Raw genomic sequence first — 14710 nt, forward strand, 5'->3', positions numbered from 1 at the left:
ACTGTTTACCTAAGTGCCACAAAATTATTTGCTGTATTTATCTCTCTTCTAAGCAACTGGAGCTTTTGACTACTTCTTCCTCTCCCCGCCCGCCCGCTTTTTGTTTTTAAACAGCACAGGGCGAAAAGGTCAGCAATGAAAACAGATCCTCCTTTCACTATCGGATTTTTAAGAGCATCTTGGCGGAATCATTCTTTTCCTTTTGCGGGAGCGAGACAGAGGTTGAGGGACCCGCTCGCGCCGCCTTGTGTTGGGCAAGAGTATAGCGCCGGGACGGATCCGTCCCCGCTCTGCCGCGCCTGCCAGGGAGAGAGCGCGGGGACGGATCGGTTCCCGCTCTGAAGCTGGGACAGATCGGTCCCCACTCTGACGCGGGGACGGATCGGTCCCCGCTCTGACGCTGGGACGGATTGGTCCCCGCTCTGCCGCGCCTGCCAGGGAGCAGGGTAAGTATATTCCCCTTGCTCCTATCTTCTTCTTTGGGGGAGGGACTCTGATGGGTAGGTGGACTCTGGCTGTTCTTGCACCTGCGGGAAAAAAGCGTCTCCGCTCATGCTCCAGCTGGCCTTGCGTGGAGCAAGCAGTCTCCCTTCGCGCTGGCGCCATTTTGTTGTGCAGTCGTGTCCGGCTCTCGTGACCCTAAAACGCTGCGTCTGAAGCATTTGGCTTTGCCGCTCCGATCTTACATGTGCATGAAGAGGACGTGATATATGCTCTAGAGGTACGTTATGGGGGGGGGGCGTGAAACAGGAAGAAAGGGCCTGGTAAGGGCTGCGAGAGGACCGAGGTCTTGCTGGCTAGCTGACACCGGCGAGGAGACGTGAATTTCGAGACTCTCCCCGGCGAGGGCGAGTTGTGGGTTAGGCGGCGCCAGGGAGCTCTCCCCGATTTCGGGTTCTCCGGCAAAATATGCCTTTCGCCCTGAATTAAGGTCTTTGGGGGTCCTGCGTGCTTCGGTCGGGCGGCGGAGCTGAGACAGAACTCGCTCCTCCGACTTGGCGCCGACTCGCGTCTCCTTCGCGAAAGCTGTGCGCGCGCAAAGCACTTTGCGCACAGCGCAGCTGCCGACCCTGTGCGTCGAGGCGCGCTGTCCTGCCGGCGAGAAACACTGCTGCCGTTTTGCGTGCCGCCGGTTCGGCCGCAGAAGGGCGACTGGAGCAGGGCGCCTTCCCGGTGGGGTGGGAGCGCCGTGGCCTGGAAGGCTTGGCAGGGCGGCATTCCCTCCCCTCCCCTGGGCGATGTTCTGACGCCATTTCCCCCAAATGGCCGTTGAGACGCGATTTAAACCCAAAGGCGGCGCGTTCTTGTTTCAGCTGGATTCGCATCCTCAGTACTGGAGGGTGAACGTCATTTTAGGCTTCGGAGGACACAGAAGGCAAGCAAGGCCTCAGGGGACGTGAAAGCCTGAAAAAGCGATGTGTTTGTTAAGAACGAAACAGCTCCGTGCAGGAGAACGTGGCGTGAGGCCAAGAGTCAGCCACTTTCTTCTTCCTGCCACGAGGGTGCTGCACGATCACTGCGTGGTCCATGCGCCGCTAGAGAGGAGAATGGACGCGGTGCCGCGCCCTGCCTTCGTCACTCATCACGGGCTGAAGGGCTGGCGGGCTTCTAGCCTTTCCCGCCGCTTTTCGCTGAAATGGGCGGTGTTCGGATCTTGCATCTGAGCTGTGGACAGTGGGAAGGAAAAAACACGGGGGGGGGGCCTACAAAAAGCAAAGCAGTACCGACCATACTACCGCTGTAGAACAGCACACCGCAGCACCTTGTGGTGCTGTGCCAAAAATTTCCCCCACATTTTTTCAACCATTCTCATTCAATTTGATAGAAAAGAAATGGCTTTCGAAAAGAAATTCAAAGGAAGAGTAATTTTGGAGAAATTGTCATGGGCTGGGTTTGAGGTTCTTCTGCTTGCCTTCCTTACGAGGTGGCTGAGGGGTGTGCATGAGTAATGTCACAGTACAGTAACCTCTGTGGCAGCCTGTAGCCTCCTCAGCTTCCTCTCCTTCAGTCAGAGCCATCATGAGGCAATTTTTTCCAGTTCAGAAAGTGCAGATGTCCTGGGAGGCTACAGAGCAATGGAAAGATGAGTGATAGAGAGAGAAAACACACACAGCACCCTTGGCCACCTTGCAGCGATCAGGGAAGCTCAAAAATCCCGCCAGAAGAAATGCAAAATTCTGCCTCAGAAAAGTGGAAGCCTCAGCACAGTTGATGCTGTTGCTACCTGCAGAAGCAGTGCAATAAACCAAAAACTCTGAGGACAAAAGAAAGAAGCTGTGCTGCAACCCCTGCCAACAGTCAGCCCATTCTGTGAGGAACTGTTGGAGAATTTCTCCTCCCCTAGGAGAAATTTAGTGAAATTGCCCTACCCCCCGCCATTTCTTGGCCCACGAATAGGCTGGAGAATTTTGAGAGGCCCTTTGCGCACCGCTCTAGTCCATTCTACCACTTCAGGACTCTGCCCCCTTCCCTCTGCATTCTGCTGCATGTACAGGCCAGGACTGAATGTGCAACTGCCAGTTTGGGAGTGAGAAGGGCAAGGGAAACTGAACAGGCCTGACCAGCTGCAGCTCTGGAAGTTCCTCCTGTCTGCCTCCGGTAGAGAGAACAAGAGAAATTGTTCTAATGAAAGCAGGCAGATAGGGAGGAAGGGAATGAAAGGAGGCAGAGGAACTAGATCCACGCCAGCCTGCCCAGCGAGGTAGGAAATGAAGTGGATGATTGCCAAAGGGCTGGTTTTTGTGGGTGGCAGATTCTGAAAAGGACAGTGGCTTTTGATGCTAGATTGTGACTACTTCTTTCCCCCCCTGCTGTACTAAAGTTAACTCATTTCAACCCTACCATTACTTTAGATAATTTCAGAGCCTACCAAACACAGGCCATCATGACTACATGTACATAAGAGAAGCTTTCTACCACCTCTATAGCTCCAACGCAAATCAGTTGGTATCCACATACTGTCATCTTGAAGCTGTCCTCCCCCCGCCCCATTTTGTTTAGCCTCTCTGCTTCCAACTGCCTTTAAAATTAGTGTTCTTATTTAAAGCAAGAATCAAGATAGTGTAGTGGTTAGAGTTTCTGACTAGAACTGGGGAGACCCAGTTTGAAATGTTCAGCCAGGAAACTGGCTAAGTGAGGTTCAGTCCAGACATTCAGTGTGCTTTTTGGTTCCGGCTTTTGGTTTGTCCTTTAATCCTGACATGCTCTTTGGTCCCAGCTTTTGGCATGCTTTTCAGTAGGGCTGTGCACTGCTTTGGCCCAAGGCCCAAACCCCGAGTCGAAGCGAGCTGCTTCGGGTCACTTTGAGCCCCTTCCGAGGCAAAGCGGAGGGGGCATGAAGCGACCCAAAGTGGGTCAGGGGCTCTCTGAAGCACTCGGTGTGGTTTGGAGGTTTGGCGCCCCCGGCCCAAGCACGCCAGGTCCTTACCTGAGCCGCCACCATCTCCGACCTCACCGCCGCCGCCCTCGCTACCGCCATCATCGCCACCACCACTGCATCATTGCCGCCGCCCTCGCCACCTCCGCTGCCGCCACCAACTCCTGAGGCCTGGACATGGGCGCCAACTCTTCTTGCAGGGAGTCACCCTTTTTAAAATGGCAACATCCACATGTGGGAAGTGGTGAAAAGGCTGAGGGATGGCCTAGCACAGTGGATAGAGCCCCTATGCCGGGAGAGGACGTACATGTTGGCCACTGTGTGCGATCACTGCCTGGAAGATGGCCTTTGTGGGGAGAACTCCCAGATGGGGTGGCAGGAAATACTGGTGGGGCAAGTGAGGGGGGCATGGGGAAAGAGGCTGGGGCAGGTGCCAGAGGAGGCAGGGAGACAGGGCACCATCCCTTCCCCAATATCACTCCCAGCAGGACCACAGGCCAGGAGTTCTGGGCCAAGGCACTGCAAGCAGCGGTTGTGGGGATATTATTATTATTATTATTATTATTATTATTATTATTATTATAGCCTCTTAGCAGGCTTGTTTTGTTTGTCTCTGGTCCAGTTCAACTCAAAACTCAGTCTTCTGCATTTCACTTAGCAAGCGCCATTAGTGGGCTTGTTTTGTTTGTCTCTGGCCCAGTTCAACTCAAAACTCAGGGTTTTCCATGAATATCTCTCCACCAGCCATGTGCCAGCGCCCTTGCCCATGGCTGTCTCTCCGCCTCCTCTGCCAGCCTGCTTGCCAGCCTATTTTCTCATTCTGCCCAAGACAGCCTGAGGTCATCCATTGTGAAGCTGTAGTACTAGGGGAGAGGGGTTATATTATTTTTATTTGGCACAACCTACAGCAGACTCAATCCTAAAGGAAATCAACCCTGAGTGCTCATTGGAAGGACAGATACTGAAGCTGAAGCTCAAATATTTTGGCCACCTAATGCGAGGAGAAAACTCTCTGGAAAAGACCCTGGTGCTGGGAAAGACTGAAGGCAAAAGGAGAAGGGGACGGCAGAGGATGAGATGGCTAGATAGCATCACACCGATGCAATGAATATGAACTTAAGCACACTCCGGGAGAGAGCGCAGGACAGGAAGGCCTGGCGTGCTATGGTCCATGGGGTCACGAAGAGTCGGACACGACTGAACGACTGAACAACAACAGCAGAGATTAGGGATAGCGACCTCCTCCTAATCACCTCTTAAACTCCTAACTTATCTGATGCCTTTAGTTTATTACCTTTGGTTTGAGTTTCTGAGAACAGCACATCGTGCTCAGCACAAAAACTACTGGGCAAAACTGTCTGGAGTTTGGCAGCTTGAATGAACCATATTGCCTGCCCGCCTGTTTTCTCAGGTAATGTGTATTCCATTCAGCCAAAGAGAGCCTGTGGTCATCCACTGTGAAGCTGAATAGGAAAGTATTACTAGGGGGAGGGGTTGTTTGCACTTCAGAGAAATGTACAGCAGAGATTAGGGATAGTGACCTCCTCCTAATCACCGCTCAAACACCTGACCGCTCTGATCATCGCTTTATGACCTTCAGATGGAGTTTCTGCGAACAGCACATTTTATCTGTGTCTAGCACAAAAACTAATGGGCCAAACCATCTGAAATTTGGCAGGTAGGATCACCCCCACCAGGTCCCCAAATTACATGTATCTATCATGAAAACTGAAAAGGTTATGGCTGTTTCTGTTTTCCAATGCAAGTCAAGGGGAAAACATCAAATCTGAATAATTTGGATATCTGAGTCTCGCTTCGGATCCGAATCTGAAGCAAAGTGGATTGCTGTGTTCCAAAGTGAAGCCGGGCTGCTTCAGAACGTCCAATTGAGCATGCGAAACAAAGTGGGAGGTCCATGCACAGCCCTATTCTGAACCTCCCATTGATGTTGACTATGGAATGACTCTCCATAAGGAGCCAAGCCAGAAGTCAGGAGCAAAGAACTCCCCAAAACCAAAGGACAAACCGAAAGGTGGGACCAAAAAGTAGGGTCACGGGCAGGGGGAGGCATGGCGTTGGGGGATTAACAGGCCAGCTGAGGAGAAGAGGGGCTAGACACCTTACAGCTGTCCCCTCTTCTGGTTCTTCCCCAACCTGATGGTTCCTGGCAGCCTTACCAGTCTGCCCTCGGGTCTGGTGGTGCTGCTGCTGAATGCCAGGTCGGCCCAAAATAAGACCTCCTTCATCCATGATTTGATTGTGGATGAGGGGGCTGACCTGGCATGTATTACTGAGACCTGGGTGGGGGAACTGGGAGGGGTCACTCTCTCCCAGCTGTGCCCTCCTGGGTACTCGGTGCAGCACCAACACCGACTTGAGGGTCGGGGAGGGGGTGTTGCCGTGGTCTATAGGAATTCAATCTCCCTCTCCAGGCTTCCTGCTCATTCGAGTGCAGATCTTGAGTGTCTGTACCTTGTGTTGGGTACCCGGGACAGATTAGGGATTCTGTTGGTGTACCGCCCACCCTGCTGCCCATCGGACTCCCTGCCTGAGCTGACAGAGGTGGTCTCGGACTTGGTGTTGAGGACCCCCAGGATGATGGTCCTGGGGGATCTCAACTTCCATGCCGAGGCCGCTGTCTCCAGGGCGGCTCAGGACTTCATGGCCGCCATGACGACCATGGGGCTGTCCCAACATGTCATCGGCCCAACGCATACAAAAGGACACATGCTTGATCTGGTTTTCTCGACTAGGCAGGAGGATGGTGATCTGAAAGTGGAGGAATTAACATCTGTCCCTTTGTCATGGTCAGATCACTTCCTGCTGAGGTTTAGACTTCTGGCGGCCTTTCCCCTCTGCAAGGGTGGGGGACCTATTAAAATGGTCCGCCCCCGGAGATTAATGGATTCCGATGGATTCCAGAGGGCTCTGGGGGATTTTCCTGCTGGTATGGCTGGTGCTCCTGTTGAAGCCCAGGTCGCTCTGTGGAATGCAGAGATGACTCGGGCGGTTGACACGATCGCACCCAAGCGCCCTCTCCCTCTGAGCAGAGCCCGGCCAGCTCCTTGGTATACACCTGAGCTGAGGGCAATGAAGCAAGAGGGGAGACGGCTAGAACACAGGTGGAGGAAAACTTGTGCTGAGTCTGACCGAACACAGGTAAGAGCCCACTATTGAGCCTACTCTGTGGTGGTGAGGGTGGCAAAGAGGCAGTTCTTTTCCACCAGCATTGCATCTTCTCAGTGTCGTCCGGCGGAGCTTTTCCGAGTGGTTCGCGGCCTGTTACATTCTGGGCCAGGGAGAGAGACGGTGGAACCCTCGGTAGCACGCTGTGACGAGTTTGCGCGGCACTTTGAGGATAAAGTCGCTCAGATTCGTCATGAATTGGACACCACCATTAATGCAGTTCCATTGGTAGAGGCGTTCAGAGCACCGTCTGGTCCAGTTTTATTGGATGAGTTTCAGTTACTGAGGCCTGAGGATGCGGACAAGGTGCTTGGCCAAGTCCGATCGACCACTTGTGTGCTTGACCCTTGCCCTTCATGGCTTATTAAATCAAACAAGGAGGGGTTGTCCGGCTGGGTCCAGGAGGTTGTAAATTCCTCCTTGAGAGAGGGAGTGGTGCCTGCTGCTTTAAAAGAGGCAGTAATTAGACCTCTCCTGAAAAAGCCTAACCTGGACCCAGAGGATGTTAACAATTATAGGCCAGTGGCCAACATCCCCTTCCTGGGCAAGGTGCTTGAGCGGGTGGTTGTAGGACAGCTCCAGGCACTGTTGAATGAAACGGATTATCTAGATCCATTTCAATCGGGCTTCAGGCCTGGTTTTGGAACGGAAACTGCTTTGGTCGCCCTGTGGGATGACCTCTGCCGGGAGAGGGACAGGGGGAGTGCGACCCTGTTGATTCTCCTGGACCTCTCAGCGGCTTTCGATACCATCGACCATGGTATCCTTCTGGATAGGTTGTCTGGGTTGGGAGTTGGAGGCACTGCACTACAGTGGTTCCGCTCCTACTTGGATGGCCGATTCCAGAAGGTGGTGCTGGGGGATTATTGCTCTGTGCCATGGCAATTGTGCCATGGGGTTCCACAGGGCTCTATTTTATCCCCCATGCTGTTTAACATCTACATAAAACCGCTGGGGGAGGTTATCCGGAGGTGTGGGCTGAGGTGCCATCAATATGCGGATGACACCCAGCTCTACCTCTCTTTCTCATCAAAACCAGGTGAGGCAGTGGCTGTTCTGAACCAGTGCCTGGGCACGGTAATGGACTGGATGAGGGCTAATAAACTGAAACTCAATCCAGACAAGACGGAGGTACTGTTAGTGGGTGGTTCGTCTGCCTGGCTAGGTGATATTCAATCTGTTCTGGAGGGGGTTGCACTCCCCCTAAAGGATCAGGTTCGTAGTTTGGGCGTGCTCTTGGATCCAGAACTGTCACTTGAGGCACAGGTGAACTCAGTGGCACGGAGCACTTTTTATCAGCTTAGGCTGGTATACCAACTACGCCCTTATCTGGACAGAGATAGCCTTGCTACAGTTATCCATGCTCTGATAACTTCTCGTCTGGATTACTGCAATGTGTTATACATGGGGCTGCCTTTGAAAACGGTCCAGAAACTTCAGCTGGTCCAAAATAGGGCAGCAAGATTGTTAACAGGGACTGGCCTGCGAGCTCATATTACGCCAGTACTTTTCCAGCTGCACTGGCTGCCAGTCCATTTCTGGGCCCGATTCAAAGTGCTGGTGTTAACATTCAAAGCCCTTAACGGCTTGGGGCCAGGTTACCTGAAGGATCGCCTCCTCCCATATGTGCCTGCCCGGACCTTAAGATCATCATCAGCGGCCCTTCTCCGTGAGCCCCTGCCAAAGGAAGTGAGGCGGGTGGCTACTAGGAGGAGGGCTTTTTCTGTTGTGGCACCCCGGCTCTGGAATGAGCTCCCTAGTGAGGTTCGCCTGGCACCTACATTGTATTCCTTTCGGCGCCAGGTGAAGACCTTTTTATTTTCCCAGGCATTTTAGCTTTCTAAATTTTTATCTTTGCTGTTTTAAATCTGTATTTTAAACTCCTGTACTGCTGCTAGGTTTTATTGTGGTTGTATTGTTATATTGTGGTTTTAATGTTCTATATATTTTAAATTGTTTTATTGTGTATTGTTTGGTTTTAGTTTTTGTGAACCGCCCAGAGAGCTTTGGCTACTGAGCGGTATAGAAATGAAATAAATAAAATAAAAATAAATAAATAAATAAAATAGGGCTAAAAGCCGGCTCCTTGAAAAATCTGAGTAAGCCACGATTGGCTTCTCCTTCCATCTCCTTCCATTGTCAAGAAGAAACCCCCCAAGGGAAGAACCGGCAGAGACAGAGCCACCACTAACCAACGCTCAACAGGCAGTGTGACTCCATAAGAAGCGTAAAACCAACCGGGTGCAACTTGCAAGAGGCTTGGTCAGCAACCACTGAAACGGCAGGGGAGCGCACATATAATCTTTTCGAGGAAATAAGAGAGAAGGAATACAGAAGAAGGGCCAGTGAGTGTCTGTTGGCTTCTTGTCAACTCCGACAATAGCTAAGAGCATCCGCAGATCAGTGCGCAAAGGCATGGCAGTCTCAGACCTCGTCTTTGATCAGGCAGTGAGGGAGGGAACTGTTGCCACTGACAAGTGATGGATGTGCTTAGAAGCTTGGCAGCAGACTTGCAAGCAGCAGTGCAAGGCCACCAAGGTCAAGCTCGGTGCACGCCGCATCCCTACGTGCCACCACAGCAGTTTCTTCCCCTCCCTTCCCCTCCTGGTCCTCCTCCTCTGCATGAATACGCACCTCGCCCACCTGTCTTTCCAGTGGGGCCTAGAGTGGATCCATTGGTCACCCCACACCGTGGCATGGAAGAAGGCCCTGCAGAGCACCCCTCTGCACCACCGGGAGAGCTGGAGGAAGCAGACCCAGCGCCTCACCAACACCTGCAGAGCAGTCGTCACCAACCATATCCTTTGGCAGAGGCTTGGATGGAACAAGAAGATCAGAATGGAAAAGGGGCCAGTGCTCAGTAACTCGCTTTCTCCCACCACACTAACCCCCACCCCCATCTTCTTTCCTCCATTGCTTAACGCTTCACTTCTTCCCTTTCTGTTTGTACCTTAACAAAGATTAATCCAGAGATGCTGTGGCAGGTGTGTTTTCAGGATGGTTGTAGGCAGCAAAATGCAACATTGCTGTGCCCTAGGCATTTCTTTGGTGTGCAGGGTATCAAATAGGGGTATTTGTGATGGTTCACTTTAATTTCTGGAGCCATGGATGCCTGTGGTACTAGGGGAAGCATAGTCGCTCGCTTAAAGCTTAGGACCACCCACCAGCGCCGGCAGATCCGCTGCCTTAGATGCAAAGGTGTGCTTAGACCTGTTGTGATTTTATTTATTTTATTTTATTTATTAAATTTATTAATCGCCCATCTGGCTGGTCACCCAGCCACTCTGGGCGATGTACAACACACCATAAAACAATTTAAAACAATAAAATTCTACCATAATTTTTTTTTTTAAATACCCTAACCCACCCCAAATGCCTGCCTGAACAACCACGTTTTTAATGCACGACGGAAGCTCATTAAAGAGGGGGCATGACGGAGTTCCCTAGGGAGGGAGTTCCACAGAGTGGGGGCCACCACAGAAAAGGCCCTCTCCCTCGTCCCCACCAGTCTAGCTGTCCTGGCTGATGGGACAGAGAGAAGGCCATCCGAGGCTGATCTTGTTAAGCGGCCTGTCTGGTGTTGCTGGAGGCGCTCCTTAAGATAGGCTGGGCCGGAACCATATAGGGTTTTAAAGGTCAAAACCAACACCTTGAATTTGGCCCGGAAAACAACGGGTAACCTGTGCAACTCCTTCAGCACTGGAGTGATGTGATCTCGCCGGCGGCTGCCTTTAATCAGGCAAGCCTCCGCGTTCTGTACCAGCTGCAGTTTCCAAACCGTCTTCAAGGGTAACCCCACGTAGAGCGCATTACAGTAGTCTAAACGAGAGGAGACCAGGGCATGTACTACCGATGGGAGCAGATGGTCGGGAAGGAAGGGGTGCAGCCGCCGTATCAGATGGAGTTGATACAGCGCTGTCCGGCTCACAGCTGACACCTGAGCCTCCATGGACAGCTGGGAGTCCAAAATGACCCTCAGGCTGCGGACCTGGTCTTTCAAGGGTAGCCGTACCCCATTCAACACCAGGTCAGCATCCCCCAGCCTCCTCTTGTCTCCCACCAAAAGTACCTCGGTCTTGTCAGGGTTCAGCTTCAGCTTATTCCTCCCCATCCAGCCACTCACCGTCTCCAAACATTTGGACAGGGATTCTACGGCCAACCTTGGTGAAGATTTGAATGAGAGGTAGAGCTGCGTGTCATCCGCATATTGATGACACTGCACCCCAAACCTCCTGATGATAACCCCCAGCGGCTTCACATAGATGTTAAATAGCATCGGGGAGAGGATGGAACCCTGTGGCACCCCACGAGTAAATGGCCACGGGTCCGAAACCTCCTCTCCCAGTGCTACCCTCTGGTACCTGCCGGAGAGGAAGGACCGGAACCACCGCAATACAGTGTCTCCAATGCCCAACCCCTCCAGGCGGTCCAGGAGGATACCGTGGTCAACGGTATCAAAAGCCGCTGAGAGGTCGAGGAGAACAAGGAAGGAGCATTCACCCCTATCCAGAGCCCTCCTCATATCATCCACCAAGGCGACCAAGGCCGTTTCTGTCCCATGCCCAGGCCTGAAGCCTGACTGAAATGGGTCTAGATAATCAGTTTTTTCCAAGTGTGCCTTCAACTGCACCGCCACCACCTGCTCAATCACCTTGCCCAAAAATGGCAGATTTGAGACTGGGCGAAAGTTGTTCAGAACTTGAGGATCCAAGGAGGGCTTCTTTAAGAGCGGTCTTATCACTGCCTCCTTGAGGGCTGATGGCATCACTCCCTCCTCAAGGGAGGCGTTCACCACCGCCTTGATCCCCTCACCCAGTCTCTCTCTGCAGCTCATAATGAGCCAAGATGGGCAAGGATCAAGTAAGCAGGTGGTCGGCCTTACAGATGAAAGCACCTTGTCCACTTCATCAGGAGGAAGAAGCTGGAACTGATCCCACAAAACCAGTTTGCCACAGGCCGCCTCTTGCTCACTAACTGTATCCACAGTGTGCAGAGTAACACACCTAATCTGATCAATTTTATCTGCAAAGTGCCTTGCCAAAGCCTCACAGGAAGCCTTAGAATGCTCCAGTGGTTCCAGAACCACAGGACCGACCAGGCTCCGGACCACTTGGAACAGCCTCCTGGGACAGCACTCTGCAAACGCGATGGAGGCAGCATAATATTCCTTTTTTGCTGCCTTCACCGCCACGTGATAGGCTGAAGATACAGCTCTAGCCCGTGTCTGATCGTCTTTGGAGCGAGACTTCCGCCACCGACGCTCTAGCCGTCTCACCTCCTGTTTCAGAGCTCGTAACCGCGGATTGAACCATGGTGCAGTCCGAGCCCTGTTCAGGGGGAGAGGGCGTTTCGGAGTCACCCGATCTAATGCCCCAGTGATTGCGGCATTCCAGCCACCCACCAGGGTCTCGACCGAGTGGCCGTTGGCATGCCCCAGAGAATCCCCAAGCGCGTTCAGGAATCCATTTGGATCCATAAGACGCCTGGGGCGGACCATTTTAATGGGTCCTCCACCCCTGCGGAGGGGTTGTGGAACCGAGAAGTCCAACATCACCAGATAGTGATCTGACCATGACAAGGGGGTGGTGGATATACCCCCGATTTCCAGATCACTCCCCGCTTCTCCAGAAACAAACACAAGGTCTAGTGCATGACCGGCTACATGGGTGGGCCCAGTTAGAATATGGTGCAGCTCCCAGGAGGCCATGGTCTCCATGAAGTCCCGAGGTGCTCCTGTGAGGATGGCCTCCGAATGTACGTTGACGTCCCCCAACACCAGTAAGTTAGGGGACTGTACACGCACATCAGAGACCACCTCAAGCACCTCGGCCAGGGAGTCAGTCGTGCAGCGGGGTGGACGGTACACGAGCAGAATTCCCAGACTGCCCTTCGGGCCCAACCTCCAGTACATGCACTCAGCAACCTTGGTCTCCCGGAGAGGGGGTCTGGTGAAGACCAAGGACTCTTGGTAGATAACAGCCACTCCCCCTCCCCGATCCCCAGCCCTCGGCTGCTGTGCATACGAAAATCCGGCTGGACACATGGCTGCAAGGGTTGGAGCAGCAGCTTCGGCCAGCCAGGTCTCCGTAATACATGCCAGGTCTGCACCCTCATCCAGGATCATGTCATGGATGAGGGAGGTTTTCTGGGTAACAGACCTGGCATTGCAGAGCAGCAAACGAAGGCCAGAAGATGGGGTCACGCCTCCCCCAGCCATCCTTTGGCTCTGGACAGGCCCGGAGCAGGGGACAGATACTACACATCTCTCCCTTGTTCCCCTTAGCTGGCATGGCCTACTCCTAGCGCTCCGCCAGCGCCTGCCGCCCAGCCTCGGTATGTTCTGGCCCCCAACACTCCCCCCACTGCCTCCATCAGGTGGACACATGTCCCCTTGCTCCCGCCTATCAGGCAGGCTACCCACCCCTAAAAACACAACAAAATTCCCCCCAACAAAATAAAACAAACAAACAAAACAATTAAAATCCCCTTAAAAATACCAGGCAGGAGTCCACAGGGAAGGCCTGGTGGCGGCGGCGGCAGCAGCAGGCCCAGTGGCAGCAAGCACACCTCTTCCCCGGTGGTGGTGGTGGTGGTGGCGGCTTCTCCTGCAGGCCCTGGCTCTCCCAGGCCACCTCAGCCTGCCAGCTTATGTAGCCTCTCCAGGGAGGGGCAGGTGGAGCAGCACAGCTGGCTCAGTACCTGGGGGCCTGGTCCTGCAGGGACTGGCGGTCCGCCAGGCAGAAGTCCACAGGGAAGGCCTGGTGGTGGTGGTGGCGGCGGCAGCAGCAGGCCCAGCGGCGGCAGCAGCAGGCCCAGCGGCGGCAGCAGCAGGCCCAGCGGCGGCAGCAGCAGGCCCAGCGGCGGCAGCAGCAGGCCCAGCGGCGGCAGCAGCAGGCCCAGCGGTGGCAAGCACGCCTCTTCCCCAGTGGTGGTGGTGGTGGCTTCTCCCGCAGGCCCTGGCTCTCCAGTGGTGACTAGGATGCTGTGTTCTGTGTGTGTGTGGCAGGGCGGAGCGGGTGGGTCTTAAATTGCAACCACCGTTCACACGCTCAGAAACATTTATTTCTGTTTGCTCAGTCTCTCTGCCTGTACCTCCCTCTTCGTTCAATGCCCCCCACCCCAATCCAAAGTCTTAACACAATGCTACTTCAACTTTTTGAGACGCAGTACCTACTTCTCTGCAGGACAGATGCCAAATTTGGTTTATGAACCAAGACCTGCCTGCTGCAGCTTATAGGCTGTGCAGGTTGGAGAGCATGGTTTTCAGGCCACAGTAGCCCCCCCCTTTTCCCGGCCGCCTAAGTTTCAATCCTAATAGTGCTGGCTTGCACACACCCTGCGCCTAAGTGACCAAAATAAGTGACTCAGTCCAAAGTGCCCTTTACCCTCTGCTGTTGGCCAGCATGTTCTCGGGCGTGTCGTGTCTGCCACTGCAGGGCCCTTTTATGCTGGGTTGCCGCTCTACATCTGTCTGGGCTTGCTGAGATTGACGATCTGGCTCAGGGTCAGTGTTCCCAGTAAGCAGCTTAGCCTGTCCCATGTGCTCCCATCCTTCCCCGAAACCAGATGGTGAATGTGCCACTCTTCCTTCCTGTTCCATGGGGAAAGAGCTTCAGGGGAGAGTAGCTGCTGCTGCAGCCTCTCAGGCTCTTCCAGCAATAGGCTGGGAGTGGGACCCAGCTGGGACCTGGCTTGGATGCACATGTGGTAGGAATGCTCCAGGGTCTATGTGTTCGGGTCTCCGAGTTTTGGAATAATCTCAGACATTCTATCTCAGCCTGTTCGCCCTGACCCACTTCTAGCTTTATTATCCATTTATGACAATGTTGGTAGAAAAATAATCCATAAGGTTTTGTTAAACTGCCTGTTAGCAGTGGCCTGTTTCGAAATTACTCAGCACTGGAAGTCAAGTGCAGGTTTTACTTCGAAGGTTGGCTAATGAAGGTTTGGCAGATAGCTCTGCCAGAGCATTTGATGCATCATAGCAGACTTCTTCGAGGACTTAGCAAAAGGGACCGTTCCATTGAAATTTGGTCTCCCTTCTTTGCATGTGTGAATAGAGGTGTTCCTGAATACATGCCCCCGGGAGACCCTTTTGGAGGGATTTAGTTTACTGAATATGTTGACGTCATAGAATATCTTTAAATT

General features: G+C 53.2%; 1 long non-coding RNA gene across 1 annotated transcript in view; it reads left to right on the forward strand.

Annotated features, from left to right (window-relative positions):
- The first annotated feature begins 460 nt into the window (after positions 1-460).
- The window catches only part of LOC146355299 (uncharacterized), a 33663-nt gene continuing 19413 nt past the window's right edge, over positions 461-14710 (forward strand). Inside the window, exon 1 of the long non-coding RNA XR_014787145.1 lies at positions 461-721. This is a non-coding gene — a long non-coding RNA (uncharacterized LOC146355299). The remainder of the gene's footprint in view (positions 722-14710) is intronic.

Source organism: Heloderma suspectum, chromosome 2 (assembly GCF_057233095.1).
Source record: "Heloderma suspectum isolate Gila_16-S chromosome 2, 16-S_ref, whole genome shotgun sequence".
In the NCBI taxonomy this organism is placed as follows: Eukaryota; Metazoa; Chordata; class Lepidosauria; order Squamata; family Helodermatidae; genus Heloderma; species Heloderma suspectum.